The sequence below is a fragment of the Schistocerca nitens genome, chromosome 3, assembly GCF_023898315.1.
Source record: "Schistocerca nitens isolate TAMUIC-IGC-003100 chromosome 3, iqSchNite1.1, whole genome shotgun sequence".
In the NCBI taxonomy this organism is placed as follows: domain Eukaryota; kingdom Metazoa; phylum Arthropoda; class Insecta; order Orthoptera; family Acrididae; genus Schistocerca; species Schistocerca nitens.
Window position 1 is genome coordinate 367,431,420 of NC_064616.1, and position 21,583 is coordinate 367,453,002.

A 21,583-nucleotide genomic window follows, 5' to 3' on the forward strand; every position below is an offset into this window, starting at 1 on the left:
TCCGCCACACACCGTCAGGTGGCTTGCGGAGTATGGATGTAGATGTAGATGTAGATGTAGAACTCGATGTGTCATGAATTCAAGAAGTCGTTGGAAGTCCCCTGCAGAAATATGAAGCCATGCTGCCTCTATAGCTGTCCATGATTGCGAAAGTGTTGCCGGTGCAGGATTTTGTGCATAAACTGGCCCCTCGATTATGTCCCATAAATGTTCGATAGCTGTTGGGCGATCTGAGTGGCTAAATCATTCACTCGAGTTGTCCAGAATATTCTTCAAACCAACTGTGAAAAACCGTGGCCAGCTGATACGGCTCTTTCTCGTCCATAAAAATCCCACCGTTGTTTGGGAACATTAAGTCCACGAAAGGCTGAAAATCGCTCCAAGTAGCCGAACATCCAGGGGGCGCAGTCCATTCCATGTAAACACATTTTTATGGAACCACCACAGCTTGCACAGTGCCTTATTGACAACTTGAGTCCATGGCTTCGTTGAGTCTGCACCATACTGGAACCCTACCAACAGCTTTTACCAACTGAAATCAGGACTCGTCTGACCAGGCACGGTTTTCCAGCCGTCTAGGGTCCAAACGATAGGATCACGAGCCCAGGAGTAGCTGCAGGCGACGTCGTGCTGTTACCAAAGGCACTCACGTCCATCATCTGCTGCCACTACACATTAACACCAAATTTCGCCGCACAGTCGTAACGGATACGTTCGTCGTACGTCCCACATCGATTTCTGCTATTATTTCACGCAGTGTTATTTGTCTGTTAGTGCTGAGTCCATGGTGAGATGTAATACCGAAATGTGGTATCCTCGGCAAACTCTTGACACTGTTGATCTCAAAATACTGAATTTCAAAGGGTTCAAATGGCTCTGAGCACTATGGGACTCAACATCTTAGGTCATAAGTCCCCTAGAACTTAGAACTACTTAACCCTAACTAACCTAAGGACATCACACACACCCATGCCCGAGGCAGGATTCGAACCTGCGACCGTAGCAGCCCCGCGGTTCCAGACTGCAGCGCCAGAACCGCACGGCCACCGCGGCCGGCTTACTGAATTTCCTAACGATTTCCGAAATGGAATGTCGCATTCGTCTAGCTCCAAGTTCAAAGTCTGTTAAATCACGTCGTGCGGCTATAACCACGTCGGAAACCTTTTCACACGAACCATCTGAGAAATGACAGCTCCGCAAGTGCACTGCACTTTTATGCCTTGTGTAAGCGATACTACCGCCTTCGGTATATGTGTATATCGCTATTCCATGACTTTCATCACCTCAGTGTATACACTGGTGTTCGTCTTAAGAGTCGTCAGACGCATTTTATTTGATGTTTCATCATAGAATTGGAAATCTGCTTTTGCAACGTGTATCTGTAGTCAGGCCAAACAGATATTGCTCTTCGTGTCAATCGTGCGACGTTTAGTGACGACGGGAAGTGTAGTAGGTTTCTCCTGACAAACAAAACGATCTGTCTCGTAGAGTGCATTCGTCCAAGACACACTCTACCCATCCCAGGCATTATGGTCTGTGGTACGATAATCCAAAACTCTCAAACTCTCATTCACGCTAACGAGCGCTTGGTATGTGCAGAATGTTGTTACACTCGTTCTTGCAAAAGGAAGGTGATGTGTTGTTCCAACATGTTACTTCTCACCCACACGCTGTCCGTGAAGCTCAGCGTGCAAGATGTGCAGCGACTTCCCTGACCAGCGCGATTTCCGGACTTGTCTCCAATGAAGCATGCGTGGGATACGGTGGGTCGAGAAGTGACTCGTGCGACTCGTCAACCAACAACTCTCTCAGAACTACGTGAACAGGTTGAACATGAGTAGCATAGCGTACCGCAGGACAGTATTCGCCATCTGTACGATCAACTGAATGCCAGAGTCTGCCTCTGCATTACCGCCCCTGGAGACTACTCATATGAGTGTATCAGCATGGGTAGATACCTACTACGTCAGAACCGCTTCTTCTATTGATCGATAAATGTAATCATTTCATATACTCCATACGCACTGTCGCAACAATGAATCTTGAGTGAATTGGAAACCTCTAAAAGGAATCGTCTGCCGTAACGTGAGAAACAGCGTGTAGTAAGCGAATTTCGAGTTCAAACAGTCCGTCCACACACGGAGCACCCATCCCTTCAGTGTGATAACACCAGAACACTCACAAGCGCTGTGACATCTGCAACAATCTGTTTCCTTGGTTTTACTGTCATCGATCTTTCTCCACTCAGTCCCGACTTGGCCCCATCGGATTTTCTTCTGTTTCCGAAACTGAGCCCTCGCAGCACCAAGATTTGGCGGAGGGCCTTACTTTGTACCCAGCTTTTGAAAATTTTCTTAACTACTCATACTTAAAAATGTATGGAGACCTGCGGGGAATAACGATAAAAGTCCATTTTTGCGATTTTGGTGCCATGGTGTAGAGGTCTGTTTGTAGTTTCTGTTGAGGTATTCTTTGGCTCTGAAAATATTACGGGATCCTGTATTAATCACAAATAAAAATGCCTGGGAAGAAGGAAAACCGATGACGGTATTCGGGTTTGATGAAAAAAATACGATGGTCCATTCTGCTTTCTTTCCTTAGACCGTTAGCCTATGGGTTGGTGTGGCTGGTTTGTAATTTTCCTTTGTTTCCTTGTTTAATTCAACGAAAGGTCTGTTGATTTGATCAGTGTTGTATTGTACTGTATTGTATGTATTGTATGTTAACCGGGGACCTAGAAACGACGGAGAGGCTCCGTCCCCGCTGCAGCCTCAGTGGTCCACAACCGCACGACGACTACCGCAGTCCACTTCATCTCTCCGTCGCCCCACACCGAACCCAGGGTTATTGTGCGGTTCGGGCCCCGGTGCCCCCCCCCCCCTCTCCCCAAGGGAACGTCTCACACCAGCCGAGTGTAACCCCTATGTTTGCGTGGTAGAGTAATGGTGGTGTACGCGTACGTGGAGAACTTGTTTGCGCAGCAATTGCCGACATAGTGTAACTGAGGCGGAATAAGGGGAACCAGCCCGCATTCGCCGAGGCAGATGGAAAACCGCCTAAAAACCATCCACAGATTGGCCGGCTCACCGGACCTCGGCACAAATCCGCCGGACGGCTTCGTGCCGGGGACCAGGCCCTCCTTCCCGCCCGGAAAGCCGTGCGTTAGACCGCATGGCCAACCGGCGGGCTGATCAGTGTTTGTGAAGCTTTGTTACTGTTGTCTGTAGTCACAACGTGTGAAGATTAGTGTAAAAGTCTACTTGCTTAGCTGAGTGGCAACGTGCTTGCTTAACATACTGCGGGCTCGGGTTCGATTCCCGGTCGGTTTGGAGAATTTCTCCGTTCGTGGACTGGGTGTTGTGCTGTCCTCATCATCCATTCATCATCAGCGACACGCAAGTCGCTCAATGTGGCGTCGTCTGAAATAAGACTTGCAATCCGGCGGCCGAATTCCCCCGGTTGGAGCCTCTCGGCCAACAGTGCCACACGACCATTTCATTTTTGCTGTAAAAATCGATGAAGATACAAGTCCACACCCAACTCAGAATGCTAAGAAGACACGAAAGCACTGTAGATTATTGGACGTAAAGAAAATAATTATAGTATATGCGCATGAAATAGGTCAGGACTGTAGGTGTTCCAGATTAAAACATTGTGAAAATGTCAGTGAAACTGGTGGATGTGTTACTATAAAACAGTCCAATCCCTAATCTGATCGCGATGGGCAGAGAATGTATTAAAGTAGTTTGGTTGACGTGAAACTTGTACAGAGAAGGAGTCCTCTAAAAAATCCTAGTGAAGCTCTTCTTCACGATCGGACATAAAAGTAAGTGTGAAGAAAGATAATGCTATGAGAGAAATTCCTGTTTGTTATAAGGCTTTCCTGACACTTTATAGGATATCTCCTAGAACTTTGCAGATTGAATAGTTAAAAGAATTTGGGAGAGTTGTATTAGACGAAAGGAGCACGCACAAAAATCGGCCTCATGCTTTGAGTGATGACATAAGGAATACACTTCACGAGCATATTCAGTCAGCATATTCAGGCCGCTAGTCGATACTGTTCTTTGAATATATCTAAAAGTTACTTTACAAAATGGTTCAAATGGCTCTGAGCACTATGGGACTCAACTGCTGAGGTCATTAGTCCCCTAGAACTGAGAACTAGTTAAACCTAACTAACCTAAGGACATCACAAACATCCATGCCCGAGGCAGGATTCGAACCTGCGACCGTAGCGGTCTTGCGGTTCCAGACTGCAGCGCCTTTAACCGCACGGCCACTTCGGCCGGCCGTTACTTTACACAAGATCACAATGGATATAAGCTCCATCACATATACATGGTTAAATAACACCAAAATTCGGTGTCTTACGACACGTATTTGCGAATTTTTAATGCGGAATATGATATTTCATTAGGATACACTCGATGAGACACATGCAGTCAATAGGATACCATAAATGCACGAGATGTTCAAATACAAGTAGAACTGGCTTGATTATAAAAGAATGTCAACGATCATGGCCTTAAATAACTGACAAATAAACTGAAAAGTTTGAAAGCAGACAAGGAACTTTCTTTAAGGAGAGCTTAGACATTTTATGATAAGAAAGGTTTGTGCACGCAACGGTGTGTTAAAAGTAAATATGAAGAAGCTATTGCCATGGATTTTCAAAGAAATGTTCCAGTCCCAGATATAGCAAGGAACACTGTGTACTACAAACATCAGCTGACGTTACATTTATCTGAGCCGGCCGAAGTGGCCGAGCGGCTCCAGGCGCTTCAGTCTCGAACCGCGCGACTGCTAGGGTCGCAGGTTCGAATCCTGCCTCGAACATGGATGTGTGTGATGTTTAGGTTAGTTAGGTTTAAGTAGTTCTAAGTTCTAGGGAACTGATGACCTCCGATGTTAAGTCCCATAAAAAAAACGTATATCTGACATCCATGTATTACCATCGGGGGAATCAACGTTTTATTGTTATGATGAGACTGTAGCAAAGAAAAGTGCACATGAAGTCATATCGATGCTTCACCATTTTGCACTTCACATTCTTTTTCCTGATGTATGACAACTGTACATATGGTGTGATTGATGAGCTGGACAAAATAAGATCTTTACTGTTTCTAAGTACGTTCACCACATTAAGACAGTTTGCCGGAGCTGTGAAAGGGTTACGACGACATTTCCAGAAAGAGAGCACTCATGCCTGGAGTGTGACAAGAATATGGGGTTAATATCACGAACTGCCCACACGGGGGTACTGAAAGACTGGTATGACGTCATATGTTATAGTTGCTTCAAACGAATTACACTTCAAGTTGTGAAATGCGTTCAGTCAATATTCTACCGTGGACATAATTCTTTTCATCTAACTGATCGTACAAAAGGAGATTACTTGGACCTTAGAGATCGCTCAAGGAAACAAAGGTAGAGAATAATCAGCCACGCAGTGTGTCACTGAGGTCTAGAAGCTATAACAGTTTATAACATACAGTGGTAGTCACAAGGGGTGCGTAAGAAGAGTTCATCATTTTCCAGAACAAGAGTTTTCGCTATCGGGACCAGCCTACTGAACGGACTTGCCCATTTTACTCGTAAAAGGAAAGATTTGCAAGTGTGTCTATGAACATTTTATAGACTTGTAGTAACTACTACTACTACTACTACTACTACTACTACACCAAACTCTACAAACTTCCTTGGAATTGGGCTTCATAAACTGTTCGCGCTTCTAACAGAGGAGTTACAAACCTTTTGTAAGAAGATTCAGCACGTGACACTTAAACTATTGTGTGATGCGTAGTTGTTAAATTATGGTACTTATGTTTTAAAAACGTGCTAGTCTAATAGTGTTAACTGGCGTAAAACGAAAGTGAAGTGTAAACGATATGGAATACATTTATCGCTCTTCCCGCTTTTGTTTGGTCATTGACATTCCATTGTTGCATTTTTGCCGTTATTATGAGTCAGACATTTCTAAAAGTTTCCTACTACATTATTAGGACTCTGAGGTTTGCTTACTGCTAATATTTTCTTCCTATTATGTCAGTCACAGGTAATTGAAGTTCAAATATCTCACTAGTAAAAAAATATAAAAATGTGACATTCATCGTTAACCTCCCCCCCCCCAAAGTCATCATATTCATTGTTCTAGCGAATTCTTCTTACTAATTCCATAAATGTTTTAATTTTTTCATTTAATCTTAACCCAAAAGCTTAAGAGTCAGTAGTAAATGTCACTTTCCCCAATGAATGTCATATTCAATATTTTCAGATTCAGGACCTTACTTGCACATCAGTGTCTCTTTCAAATGTATGTCATGAATAAAAGTCAACATCAGTTAATGAATTTAGTTTCCTTCCTTTTCTTTTAGGGCGGGCATGAAGACCCACGCCCCCTTGGTAATGCGCATTATAGAAAATGCTTTCATATGCTGTGGTTAATTGGAGAAGATACCTTCTATCTCCACCATGTTAAACTGACCGTTTTAAATCCACCTTTTCTCAGTAAGTATTAATAGTAGGACAATGAAATTTGTTCACACACGTTTACACTATTTGCTAAAATGGCGATATTTTTTATAAATAATCTATTAAAATTGTAATTTTCAAATATGTTTTAATAATGGCTCGTTTTTAGGGCAAAATTTTTAAAATAAAAAGATCATAGAAACCTACAAAACTGTCACTTCATGCGTGTATATTAAGACAATCAATTGTCAGAATTTCAATGCTCTGGTATAAATAGTTTCAGAAAAAAGCTGCACTAGGGTAGTAACAACCAATGTTATCGGAAATTGAATTTAAAGCTTTATTACACGTACCGTGTCCCTCATACTTTCTTGCTATACATTTAAATTTGCAGCTCCTTTCACTGCAGTTTCCACAGATTCCTGTGCCACTAATTTGCAAGCATCATGCAGTCAACAACTGCATTTCTGAAATTTGGTTGTCAGTCTTCGTAAATTTATATTGGTACGTAAGGTTTTCCCTCTTGTTAACCCTTTCCCAATAGTGCGGTTCAATACACAAACCTAACATTGTTTTCATTAAATTCACTATTTTTTTCTTCATAGTCCTCCAAAACTTTTCCTGATAACTTTAGAGTTCCATGTCACCAGTTCCTTGTTCAGAAACGAAGAACATACGAGCTACGTTATTTTTATAGGAAACAGCTTACTGGAATACAACAACCAATGTAGCCAGTATCTTAAAGTTAAAAGAATCGGAAGAAGCGTCACTAGACTTGGAATTCAAAGACGAGAAGTTCAAATGGTTCAAATGGCTCTGAGCACTATGGGACTTAACAGCTATGATCATAAGTCCCCTAGAACTTAGAACTACTTAAACCTAACTAACCTAAGGACATCACACAACACCCAGTCATCACGAGGCAGAGAAAATCCCTGACCCCGCCGGGAATCGAACCCGGCAACCCGGGCGTGGGAAGCGAGAACGCTACCGCACGACCACGAGCTGCGGACAAAGACGAGAAGTCACAATCAACAATTGGGGGTGTCCGACTATGGAAGCTGCCACATAAACTGACATTTAGGACCTTCAAATAAGGATTTGGTCTAAAACACTTGTATACTCTAAAAAAACACGCTTCAAACCACCATAATCACTCATTAAAAATTTCATATTTACATCATTTTCGAGGTAGCTCCTGCCTTAAAATATAGCTTCGAGGACTTCACTTTGATATTGATAAGCGGTGCAAGCAGAGATGAGGCTGTGGCTCCGTCAACAAAGTCAAGCATTCTACAGTGAAGGTGTCAACAAACTGGTCTCTCGTTGGGAGTAATGTGTTTTTCACCGGCGTGAATATGTTGAGAAATAAATATGTGGACATGAAGAATAAATACGTGAAATGTAAATAACTTTTTCTATTTAAAAATCCTTAAGAGTTTTCACATAAAAATTCGGAGGCATTACTTTTCAGCCGGCCGAAGTGGCCGTGCGGTTAAAGGCGCTGCAGTCTGGAACCGCAAGACCGCTACGGTCGCAGGTTCGAATCCTGCCTCGGGCATGGATGTTTGTGATGTCCTTAGGTTAGTTAGGTTTAACTAGTTCTAAGTTCTAGGGGACTAATGACCTCAGCAGTTGAGTCCCATAGTGCTCAGAGCCATTTGAACCATTACTTTTCAGCACGCTCTCATTCATATTATTTACGAAGGCATGGCTCAGCGAAGTATTGGCTCTCATGTAACACAGCTTAGCCTCGAAATATCATACAATGTGTTAATTTAGTAGCTGGCACATAGAGAAAAAGCCTAAAATTTAAAAATTCGAATCTGAATTACTTCGTGGTCGTGATGACATAAAGGCTCAGCTGTGAAAATTTTACGAAACTCGGACCAAATTCACTGATTTTTGAGGAATGATATCAGTGAAATTAAGACATACATAAAACATTGGCACTAGCAATATTTTTGATATAGCCGCTGTTGTCAAAATAGAGTGAGTAGTGGCTTCTCGTTTTTAAAAGCCCAGTATCCTCCTTGTTTAACTGACATCAATGCCATAAAGATTCAACGTTTAAAAAAAGTACTTGATTCAGTCAATGTTATAATAAAGTCTTCTTTAGCGGATTTGGCTGTTCGCCAGCCAAGGCGTGCTGCTTTTAGTACAAAAAGTACTTAAGTACTACAGACTGTTACTGTTTGCCTTGTTCAAATTTATGAAATAATTTCTGGATTACGTTATGTAAACAACTATTGCTGTACCTGAGTGCCTGGATAGACTCCTCTGATTTTAATTGACTACCTTGGTTTCGTTATGTTTACCCTCTTAACTGACGTACATGGTATCTGATATCAAGAAGCATCCACTTCAGCGAGACGAAGGATACGAGCGATAAGCTTGCAACGGTTTCCTGGGTCGGCGCTAGGCAGGGACGCAGCGGGTGCACGTATCGGGATGCGAAGTGGTCAGACAGGCTTAACCACCGAACGACCTTCTTCTCGTATCCGGTTTCTCCCTTGCCGCTAATCTCTATCGCGGCACGCCGCTTAAATAGACAGTAACGCGTTGTTTTTAGCAATTCTGCAAGTTTCTGGCTCCACATTAGGTGTAGCAAGTAGGAATCTACTTAGTCTTTTCGGGGTGCCAGATCGACGTTAATGCTGCTCAGTTTACCAAGTTCAGCAGTTATTTTTACTATTGCTATAGCAAGGCGTATAACACATTATGTTTTTTTCCTTCATGGGATTAAGGTGTTTTTCTTTATATAGCCGAAAAGAGGATCGAATGAAAAAGCTACTACTTACTAAACATTTTATTAACACATGTACTTGGAATAACAAACTAATTAGAAGGCTATTAGGATTATAACGTCATCGCTATTTACTCGCGTACTAAAGGCAGGATACAGCCTTTCACTGTAGTCGGAAGAACAACGTCATAGGTTACAGTTACAAAGTATAAAACGAGATGAAAATAGCTCACGTAACAAATCCGTAAATTGCTACTGGTAAATGAATGTCGCTGAAGAGAACTACTGACAAAGAGGAAAGCAGTCCGTGTCCTTTATAACGCACTATATAGCATCAGTTACTTCGAAAATGTTCCCTTTAGTAAGGGTCATAATGTTCTCGCTCGCACACTGGGGTGTTTCTGGCTAACATACAACCTACAAAACCCATTTGCGTGGTATACATATGGCATCGTCCCTAAATACACACACACACACACACACACACACACAGAGAGAGAGAGAGAGAGAGAGAGAGAGAGAGAGAGAGAGAGAGACCTATCTCACACACGTATACCTACCGAAAGAGAAGAGAAGAGAGAGGCAGAGACAGAAGACAAGCGATTGTGTGGAAATCATAGGTGTTTGTAAAGTCCAGAGACTTTACTAGTCAGGCAAATGCTCTGCCCCATACCGTCTAAGAATTTTTCGATCCAGTACAGCTCGAATATGTTGTTCACTATTGATTGGATCACGATCAGGCAAGCCGGCTGCTGTATCCGAGCGGTTCTAGGAGCTTCAGTTCGGAACCGCGCTGCTGCTACGGTCGCAAGTTCGAATCCTGCCTCGGGCATGTATGTGTGTGGTGTCCTTAGGTTAGTTAGTTTAAGTAGTTCTAAGTCTAGGGGACTGATGACCTCAGATGCTAAGTGCCATAGTGCTTAGAGCCATTTGAACCACCAGGCACTGGTTCGCCCTGGAATAGTAACCGATGTACATTTCTTACAACGCCGCATTCTTACGAAGTACATTCCCATTAATCTCCAGTTAAAATCTGCAGCTGCATGTATTACTCTGAGCTGTTCCCGTTGTAGTTTGATGCGGGCTTTTCCATTGCCTGTATAGAAATTGTTAACAATGAAAGTCATGAGTCTACTGCCTTTATGCCAAATGTACACTACTGGCCATTAAAATTGCTACACCAAGATGTAATGCAGATGATAAACGGGTATTCATTGGACAAATATATTATACTAGAACATAAATGTCATTACATTTTCACGCAATTTGGGTGCATATATACTGAGAAATCAGTACCCAGAACAACCACCTCTGGCCGTAATAACGGCCTTGATACGCCTGGGCATTGAGTCAAACAGAGCTTGGATGGCGTGTACAGGTACGGCTTCCCATGCAGCTTCAACACGATACCACACTTCGTCAAGAGTAGTGACTGGCGTATTGTGACGAGCCAGTTGCTCGGCCACCACTGACTAGACGTTTTCAGTTGGTGAGAGAACTGGAGAATGTGCTGGCCAGGGCAGCAGTCGAACATTTTCTGTATCCAGAAAGGCCAGTACAGGACCTGCAACATGCGGTCGTGCATTATCCTGCTGAAATGTAGGGTATCGCAGGGATCGAATGAAGGGTAGAGCCATGGGTCGTAACACATCTGAAATGTAACGTCCACTGTTCAAAGTGCCGTCAATGCGAAAAAGAGGTGACCGATACGTGTAACCAATGGAACCCCATACCATCACGCCAGATGATACGCCAGCATGGCGATGACGAATACACGCTTCCAATGTGCGTTCATCGCGATGTCGCCAAACACAGATGCGACCATCATAAATGACGTTTTGCCATTCGTGCACCCAGGTTGGTCGTTGAGTACACCATCGCAGCGTGAAGGGTAACCGCAGTCATGGTCTCCGAGCTGACAGTCCATGCTGCTGCAAACGTCGTCGAACTGTTAGTGCAGATCGTTGTTGTCTTGCAAACGTCCCCATCTGTTGACTCAGGGATCGAGACGTGGCTGCACGATCTGTTACAGCCATGCGGATAAGATGACTGTCATCTCGACTGCTAGTGATGCCAGGCCGTTGGGATCCAGCTCGGCGTTCCGTATTACCCTCCTGAACCCACCGAGTCCATATTCTTCTAACAGTCATTGGATCTCGACCAACGCGAGCAGCAATGTCACGATACGATAAACCGCAATCGCGGTAGGCTACAATCCGACCTTTATCAAAGTCGGAAACGTGATGGTACGCATTCCTCCTCCTTACACGAGGCATCACAACAACGTTTCACCAGGCAACACCAGTCAACTGCTGTTTGTGTATGAGAAATCGGTTGGAAACTTGCCTCATTTCAGCACGTTGTAGGTGTCGCCACCGGCGCCAGCCTTCTGTGAATGCTCTGAAAAGGTAATCATTTACATATCACAGCATCTTCTTCCTGTCGATTAAATTTCGCGTTTATAGCACGTCATCTTCGTGGTGTAGCAATTTTAATGGCCAGTAGTGCAGAAGTTTCCGGGCCATCAATGAAGCAGTCTGATGCTCCAGGTGTTAGTTCCATAGGTTTTCTTGCTCTACACGGCGACAAAGCCTGTGTGGGATGCAAATAGCCGGACGAAGTGGCCGAGCGGTTCTAGGCGCTGCTATCTGGAACCGCGCGCCCGTGCGGTCACAGGTTCGAATCCTGCCTCGGGCATGGATGTGTGTGATGCCCTTAGGCTAGTTTTTTAAAGTAGTTCTAAGTTCTAGGGGACTGATGACCTCAGCAGTTACGTCCCATAGTGCTCAGAGCCATTTGCACCATTTTTGGATGCAAATAGTTTCACAACAGCTGTTATGGTGCAATAATCGTATGATACGCCCTGTAATATGAGAGTTGTTCAGTTTCGATTTTGGCGTCCTGCAGATTGATTCGTCGCCATGGCATACTGGTGGAGCTGTTGTGTAACATTACACTATTTCACTGCTCAGTCTGCCACAGAGTTGTACATATTTCACTGCATAAGATGTTTGTACATATATGTAAACAATATACACTTAATACATTATGGCGGCCTTGCTTGAGTAGATGAGTGTTAGCTATGGTTTCTTTATAGCGATATGCGCAATACTGACAGTTTGGTGTCCTTTGTTGCACACTGGCACTTCTTAAATCTACTGAATTAGAACTGGCTGAAGGCTACTGAATAATTTTGGGTTTTTGAATTCAGTTATTTCGTTATGAGTATTTTTTTTTTTCACTATGGGACTCAACATCTTAGGTCATAAGTCCCCTAGAACTTAGAACTACTTAAACCTAACTAACCTAAGGACATCACACACACCCATGCCCGAGGCAGGATTCGAACCTGCGACCGTAGCAGTCCCGCGGTTCCGGACTGCAGCGCCAGAACCGCTAGACCACCGCGCCCGGCGTTATGAGTATTACTTAATTTTTTGTGCTGTACATGGATATTTCTATTTCTTTCGTGATATCCGCTCTTTTAATTTTCCCAATTTGGTGCAAAATTTCATGGTTGTCTTAGATTTTCTAAGAGTAGTCTGTGTACTTAACGTGTATTGCTATTGCTGACTGAAGAAATGTAATACACGGCTCAGTTACATTAATGTGACCACGGCCTATGTTTGACGTCAGCGTGCAACAACCACGCACAGGTGGCACGTGGCAGCACTAGCAGTGGACAGCGTATGAAGCGTGCCGGGAATCTGAACTGGTGCCCTGTGGTGCACCACGGAGCAGACATGACAGCGGTGAACGACGGCTGCGCAGATGTGTACAGGCGAATAGACGTGCTATTGTTGAGTAACTGACCGCCCAGATGAACCTAACGGGCTACCAACGTTACGTCCTCAACGACCGTTCAGCGAACGTTGCTGCGTATGGGCCTCCGCAGCAGACGCCCATTCCATGCACCCCTGCTGACTGCTGTCCGTCGGCGACTAAGATTGCAATTTGCACGCCGTTACCGCAACTGGACACACACTGAGTGGCGACAGGTGGCCTTTTTAGACGAATCACGTTTTATGTTCCAACGGATAGATGGCTGTTGACGTGTACGCCGTGAAACATCTGAAAGCAAACACTCTTTAGCAGTCATCGGACCATTAGAGTCTGGTTAATGTTACGTAGTAAAAATGGTTCAAATGGCCCTAAGCACTATGGGACATAACATCTAAGGTCATCAGTCCGCTAGACGTAGGACTACTTAAACCTAACTAACTTAAGGACATCACACACATCCGTGCCCGAGGTAGGATTCGAACCTGCGACCATAGCAGCAGTGCGGTTCCGTACTGAGGCACCTAGAACCGCTCGGCCACAGAGGTCGGCGTTTCGTAGTATTCCCCGGGTGATTACGTCATTCTGGAAGGCACAATGGATCATCACAAGTATGGATATATTCTTGGAAACCATGTCCACCCTATCATTCAGTTTCCTCTGCATAATGGCATCTACCAGCAGGACAATGCAAAGCGTCCCACAGTTCGCAGTGTGCGTGCGTGGTTCAAAATGGCTCTGAGCACTATGGGACTTAACTTCTAAGGTCATCAGTCCCCTAGAACTTAGAACTACTTAAACCTAACTAACGTAAGGACATCACACACATCCATGCCCGAGGCAGGATTCGAACCTGCGACGTAGCGGCCGCGCGGTTCCAGACTGTAGCGCCTAGAACCGCTCGGCCACTCCGGCCGGCTACGCGCGTGGTTCGAAGAGCACTAGGATGAGTTTACCTTACTGCCCTGGCCATCCGACTCCTCGGATTTGAACCCAATCGAGCATCTGCGATAGCACCTCGATCGAGCCGTTCCGGCCACTTATTCCCAATCGAGAAACTCAGCGTAACTGATCACGGCACTGGAGTCGGCACAAGTCCACACACTTGTCGGTACCCTCCAGACTCTCACTGACTCTTTTCCTGCATGTCTGCGCTGCAAAGGGTGGTTATTCACGTTTTGGACACGTGGTCACATTAATGTTACTTGACCATGTAGAGCAGCAGTAGCACACACATTAAAAACACGGACTACACTGAAATCGAAGACAACCTTGAAAGTTGCATAAAATCAGTAAAAGTAAAAGAATGGATATCTTGTAAGAAACAGAAATATTCATTCACAGAACAGACGTGAAAATATTACTCTTAATGAGTTAACTGAATTAAAAAACGCAAAATTCTTCAGTAGCCTTAACCCAGTTGTAATGCGATAAATGAAAGATGTGTCACTATGAAATAATGATACCACAATGTTAGTATCGTGCATATCGCTAAAAGGAGCCGTAGCCATTACTCATCCACCCACAGATAGGACGCCATACCGTATTAAGTGTGTACTGTTTTCATTTTTATAGAAACGTTTTGTGCAGTGAATAGTGTCAAAGCCAGTATCAAACCAAACAGTGCAATTGTGTCACGTTACACGAAAGCTCGAGCAGTGTACAAATAATGTGAACGAAGCTTTGGGACACCAAAAACACTCACACATTAAAAGCGTATCACACGGTTATCGTACGGTAACAACTGATGCAAAATTATCCGCATCTGACACAGTGTGTTGTTTCAATCACAAGCAACAACAAGGCACAGCTCCACGCCAGCAGAAGACACCATCGCACATAGATTTCTGGCTGCTCATTGCCCCCTCCCTATCCCCTTCCCCTTAACCACCATCTCCCCCATCCAAAAAAAAAAAAATACCAATAGCCATTCCAGAGGCAGAATGGTGGAAGAAACAGTACTCTACGTGAATATAGAAAAACACATTTTATCTTTAAGTAACATAGCTGTGTGCATAAAAGCCTGAGATGAGCAAAACATACATGAAATTGCAATGTGTTAAAGTTAACATAAAGTAAGTAAAAGTGACTGGTAGTAGAAAAAACAAATACCCTTTCTACTTAAGTTCTCATGCACATGCCAAGTTCGTCTACGGCACGCAGGTAAACAGTCCAAGCCAGCGTCCAGCACTCATACGTTATCACAACATTCCGTTGTAATACTCTAGTCTACTTTAGAGAAGTTTTTTATCTAGCTGCAAACTGAGAATTTTATCTAGCACTCTCCTTTGCAACAGTATCATCCCGTTTGGTACGAATGGTGTGGCATCTGGTAGTGCTATTGCCTACCACGTTCTCCATAGTACCGGTAGGTGTTCAGCTGCTTCGATTGCTTCTCTCTGGACAAAATTGTAGTGAAATGCAGGAAGATCTGCAGCGGATAGGCACTTGGTGCAGGCAGTGGCAACTGTCCCTTAACATAGACAAATGTAATGTATTGCGAATACATAGAAAGAAGGATCCTTTATTGTATGATTATATGATAGCGGAACAAACACTGGTAGCAGTTACTTCTGTAAAATATCTGGGAGTATGCGTGCGGAACGATTTGAAGTGGAATGATCATATAAAATTAATTGTTGGTAAGGCGGGTACCAGGTTGAGATTCATTGGGAGAGTGCTTAGAAAATGTAGTCCATCAGCAAAGGAGGTGGCTTACAAAACACTCGTTCGACCTATACTTGAGTATTGCTCATCAGTGTGGGATCCGTACCAGATCGGGTTGACGGAGGAGATAGAGAAGATCCAAAGAAGAGCGGCGCGTTTCGTCACAGGGTTATTTGGTAACCATGATAGCGTTACGGAGATGTTTAATAAACTCAAGTGGCAGACTCTGCAAGAGAGGCGCTCTGCATCGCGGTGTAGCTTGCTCGCCAGGTTTCGAGAGGGTGCGTTTCTGGATGACGTATCGAATATATTGCTTCCCCCTACTTATACCTCCCGAGGAGATCACGAATGTAAAATTAGAGAGATCAGAGCGCGCACTGAGGCTTTCAGACAGTCGTTCTTCCCGCGAATCATACGCGACTGGAACAGGAAAGGGAGGTAATGACAGTGGCACGTAAAGTGCCCTCCGCCACATACCGTCGGGTGGCTTGCGGAGTATAAATGTAGATGTAGATGTAGACCTTCCACAAATCATGCTAACATCGTCATTTCGCAATCGGCGTCTGAGCTGCTGCTATATACGCGGAATACAAGATGGGTCTTTGGCGAAAGCTTCGCCAGTAGCCGGTAGAAGGGGTCGACAATGGTGGGCTGGTGGAGTCCACTTCGGCAGTCTTGGGTGTCTGCACATTCACGCGGTGGCGTTCCCTGGTTGGCACCGAGAGCTCAGTTAATCCTGGACGATTTGGTGCTGCGAGCACCAGCGGAGGTACCCAGTGAAACTCGTTCGTGCGTAGTCTGGGTTAGTTGATCTGTAGTCCACTTGGTATGCCATTCGACCGCGAAAATCGTGATGATACTGCATAACTCTCCTGGGGCTCTCCCGTAGGTGCGTACCCGCGCCAGATCACAAACTCCTGAGTAGCGGGGTTCAGTAGGCATGTGGTGTCCTGGCACTGAGAGGATCAAGTGAAATGTGCGATGGCGACGTTCTAGGAGATGCTTTGCTGGCAAAGTACAGGAAAATGCCTAGGGTGTTGAGAGGTGGCACAGTTTGTTCATTTGTGCATTAAGTGCTCACACGATCCATTTATCTGTCTCATTAGACTGGTTTCAATGGTGCTTGTGAGTTTCGAAATTACTTTTCATTCACAGAATCTCTAAAAGAGACCAGAGGTCATGTGAAGACCATTATATGATATGAATGTCTGCGATCCCTCAATGCCGAAAATCTTCTCTAAAGCTTTGTTGATAGCTGCTGATGTTGTACGGTTTGCACACATTACATGTGGGAAGCGTGAGTATGTGTCCACTACTGAGACCTACATGTGGCCTGAAAAAGTCTCAGAATAATCGCTGTGGACGTGCTCCCATAGATGTTGCGGGCAAGCTGACTTTGCGTTGGTGGCGCTTATGTCATTTCGCATGCTCCGCAAGTCATTCTTATGAGGCCCCTGTGGTTGGTGTGGTATCAGGACCAGTACCTGGTATTCATTGTCATCCATAGTGCTGAATATGATACCCTCTGAGACATGCATTTTGTTTGATTTCAGTGTATGTTAAGAGGCCTGACCAGGCTGATTAGGGAAGATGTTACAAGGCAAGGCTTGTCGAATGATAGTATCCTCTTCTTCGTAGCTGTGACTGAAAAGGTATCGAAATTTTTTGATGTCTGGCGTCAATGGAAAACACATTGGTTCTGTAGAACCAAAGTTGAAATCCGGAATCATTGGTAACCTCAAGATGGCATTCGCATTTGTGTGCTGGGCTGTTGGACGGAAGAAAATAGTCTACTGATATTTTATTATAAGTGGCACCCAGCGTTTAATATGCTATGCTGTTTTAATAGGCATCTTTCTTTTGAGGGGAGAGGGGGGGAGGAGCAAAAGAGCAATGTGCAGTTTGTGGTCCATTATGAGATGGAACTTCGTGACACCATTAACGATCCGAAGAGCTTCCTGCTAGTTTGACTGTAATTAATTTAAGCTAAGGTCAATGAACTGGAAGCGAATGCAATACGATGTTCAGATCGACCTGGAGTCTTGTACGAGAGGATTGCGCCAATGGCGTGGTATGTTCTCTACCATAAAGTCTCTAATCTGGTCATGTAAATGTAACAGAAAAGTTTATCTTCTCCATGAGCTCTTCAGGTGATGTGATAGAGTGTACCTGTATGACTGACTGGGCATTTATCATTGCTAGAAAATGTCCATTTACACGGAGTCCCACCATCTGCCTTGTTTAGGAATTGTAAGGGTGGGGCCCCTGTCGTGAAAAAACTGGAATAAGAATGCCGTGTTACTCTAATCGACTTCATTCTTTTTGAAAAACTTCGCGCATTTTGACCAACAATGGCTGTAGCTTGCAGAAACAGGATGTTACTGATTACTTTAACGAAATCGTGGGCAGAAAAATTCTTGACACGTCCTAGTCCTAGATCGAATAATTCCCCAAATTCTGTTCACGGTGAGTCGAAATCGTCACGATAATTCTATGGAACTGTAAGCACTTCATTAAATATTTCACAACCATATGCTAAAATGCAACTAGTACGAACATACTCAGACGTCACAGTGCAGAAACTTACATGGAGTCATACTTACTCGTACAATGTATTACTTTATAAGCCACTGATTCGGCGTCTGCATTAGTGGAGCACTTAGCTATTCATACATTGTTTCACCAACTAATGAAACGGAGGCTCCGGTATCCGCTCGCTACTCGCAGTTCAACTAGCACCATCCCGGAAAAAAAGTGAAGGTACTTTTCGAGGTAGTACCACAATGGGATCCACTTGTGGTCGTAATAACCTTACGTGTTGGTGTCACGAACTGTTTTTCGAACGGTATGATGCGTTCATGTTGCACGCAGAAGAAAAATGGATTATAATGTTTACATAAGGGCATTGTGTCTCCCGGGGTTTGGCACTGGGAGCGTAAGTGTTGACCGAAAAATTGAATACATGCAGGTGGAGATCGACTATTGTGCCATGACGGAGGAGCCTGATGATAGTGAGGAATGACAGCGAGAGCTTGAGTGCAGTCGGACTGCACGCGTCGTTTCTGAATCTGGCACTTCCTGTTCGACAAATCAAATTCGGGTACCATGGAGACCTTGTATGCTTCTGAGGTCCTGAGAACCCCACCAAGCGTGTGATTGTCTAGCTGCAAAATTTGTAGTCAGACTTCAGTGTCTCTTGAAAAGTTTATTATGACGTCTCTGACAAGCGACTCGGTGTATGACTGCTGATACTCATTTTTATCGTATTTGAAATGACATTCACCACAGGTGGCGTTAGACTGATTTTCATGCTTGCAGCATTGAAAGAATTTTTAATGCGCAGAGACAATATAATAGCTTTTGTTCGTAGCAAGGTGAAAAATGATCACAAGCTAGCAGCAAAACCAAAACTGGCACTTTGTCGGAGATCAGAAAATTTGAAAAGGGAAGTGGACAGGTTGAAGTTAGATATAGTGTGATATAGTAAAGTGTAGTGGAAGGAAGAACTAGACTTTTGGCCAGTTTAGTACATGGTTGCAAATATAAAACCACATAGGGGCAATGCAGGAGTAGGTCTAATACTCAACTGAAAGAGAGAGAGAGAGAGGAGGAGGAATGTAGGTAAAATCTGCTAACAACAGCATAGTCAACGCATTATCGTAGCCAAGATAGACTTGAAGCAAACACCCACCACAGAAGTAGAAGTTTGTATGCCAACTACCTCCGCAGTTGACGAAAAGACTGAAAGAATGTATGGTGCGATAAAAGAAATAATTTAGATAGTTAAGGGAGAGGAAAATTTAGTGGTGACGGGATACTGGAGTTCGATAACAGAAAAAGTGAGGGCATGAAAAGTAGCAGGAGAATATGGACTAGAGGAAAGGAATGAAAGGGGAACTCACCCAGTAGAATTTTGCTCATAACATAATTTAATAGTTGCTAACACTTAGTTTGAGAATCATGCATACATGAAAGAATCCTGGAGACACTGTGAAGTTAAAGATTGATTATATAATGTTAATAATGTTATTTTAAAATCAGAGTTTAAACTGTAACACGCTTCCAGGGCTGATGTGGACTGTGACAACAATTTACTAATTGTGAATTGTAGATTAAAACTTTAGAAAATGCTAAAAGGTAGGAAATTATGGAGATGAGATCTGGATGAGTTGAAAGGACGAGAAATTATTGACAGTTTTGCAGGGTGCATTAGCTAAAGTTTGACTGAAACAGGGGAATAGTATGCAGTATAAGGCGAATGGGTACCTTTTTGACATGAAATAATGCAGGCAGCAGAACATCAAATAGGTAAAACGATATGGTCTCGTAGAAATCCTTGGATAGCAAATGAGATCTTGAAGTTAAGTGACGAAAGGAGAAAATGTAAAAATGCAGCAAAAGAAGCAAGCGAGAGGGAATACATACCACTTGTTTAAAGTATTCAAAATCAGTTAAGGCGTCCTGTTTCTCTGGAGTTGAACTGGATCACGAGGAGCATCTGCTGGTTTTCCATTTACAAAGAGGTATTGTGGTCGCCGAGGATAATTTTGTACCTGGAAAAACTCCTCTCCACATCACAGGAAATCACAGGTGCCTCTCTGAAGGCGGCAAGGTCGTGGCAGGCCAACTTGCTTCATTTTCTTCAAATGTTGTGACATTCCCAGAAATAATGTCACTAATTTTGCACATTGCAGAATATTGAAGATTCTGCTGGAGAACATTTTGCAATTTGTTACTCACTTGGTCGGCCACATGACCACGAGCCCGACCCAATTCACTCTGCACATTTTGCAAATATCCATGGCGTCATATAGTTGATTACCAGCAACTTCCAGTCATGTAATCGCCTTTGATACCACTGGAAAGTTGGAGTTGAGGTATGGCAAGTTTTATGACATCTTGTCTGTAAAGACCTTTTTCACAATTTTGTTAGCACATGATTCCTCGTTATAAGTCTCAAAAAAGATTGTCTTTTGGCGTAGTTGATACAATAATACTCAGTGGCATTAAGTCCAGAATCCCACTATGTAAGAACAGGCTAAGATGGGAGGGGCAGTGAAGGTGCTTGTTCCTTCAATTTCTTCACACGTAGCCGAGCATTCTCATATATTTCCTCGGCACAGGAAATAAATTTGTCCAAAAACAGGATAATTTGATCTCATATCTTGTGCATCTCTGTGTAACGCATGTGCAGTGGAAGTGACGTTTACCATATTGGGGTAGAGAATCAGAAGCCCCTTGGTTGCTTTAGTGGTGCATGAAGCACCGTCCCTCTTCATACTGTCCTACCACAGTAGCTTCATAGAGTTATCAAACAAAATGACATTCTGGAGTTGTTTACTCTCTCGAGAGCTTCACACATTAGGAGGAACATTTCTCCAGGCCCGTGAACTTTTAGAAAACAAAAAGCAATATTTTCAACATAAGGCCAACCCACATAGGTCGTGCCGTCTATGAACACCCAGACCTTTACGTCAGAAACACTAATTCATATTTTGTTGATCACCTCCTCGTAGCACATGGATAAATAGTTCTTTCTCAGTGTAGATTCATCTGGCACTATATGTGTTATGTATTTCTCTAAAACTATCTCAAGCGTGGATTCTTCAGTTTCTGAAATCGGAGGTTGTATGACGCCATCATCCCAGAAAAGTCCCTGAAGAATGATAGCACAGTTGAAGATGGACCTATCTGCTCAAAGGACAGCGTTTGTCTGCTATTTTCAGTACTTCTCTTCATACAGCTGCTGTGTTTGGCGGTATTGCAGTGTTGCATATTAATGCGGTTTCCTGCAATAGTTTTAACTTCACATAGCTTACAAAATAATATTTCTCCGTCCGTGCGGAAGAACTTCTCTCCAAAATCCCAAACAAAACCTCGCAATTGCATGTTGCTGAGGCACTTTTCTTTCGGCAT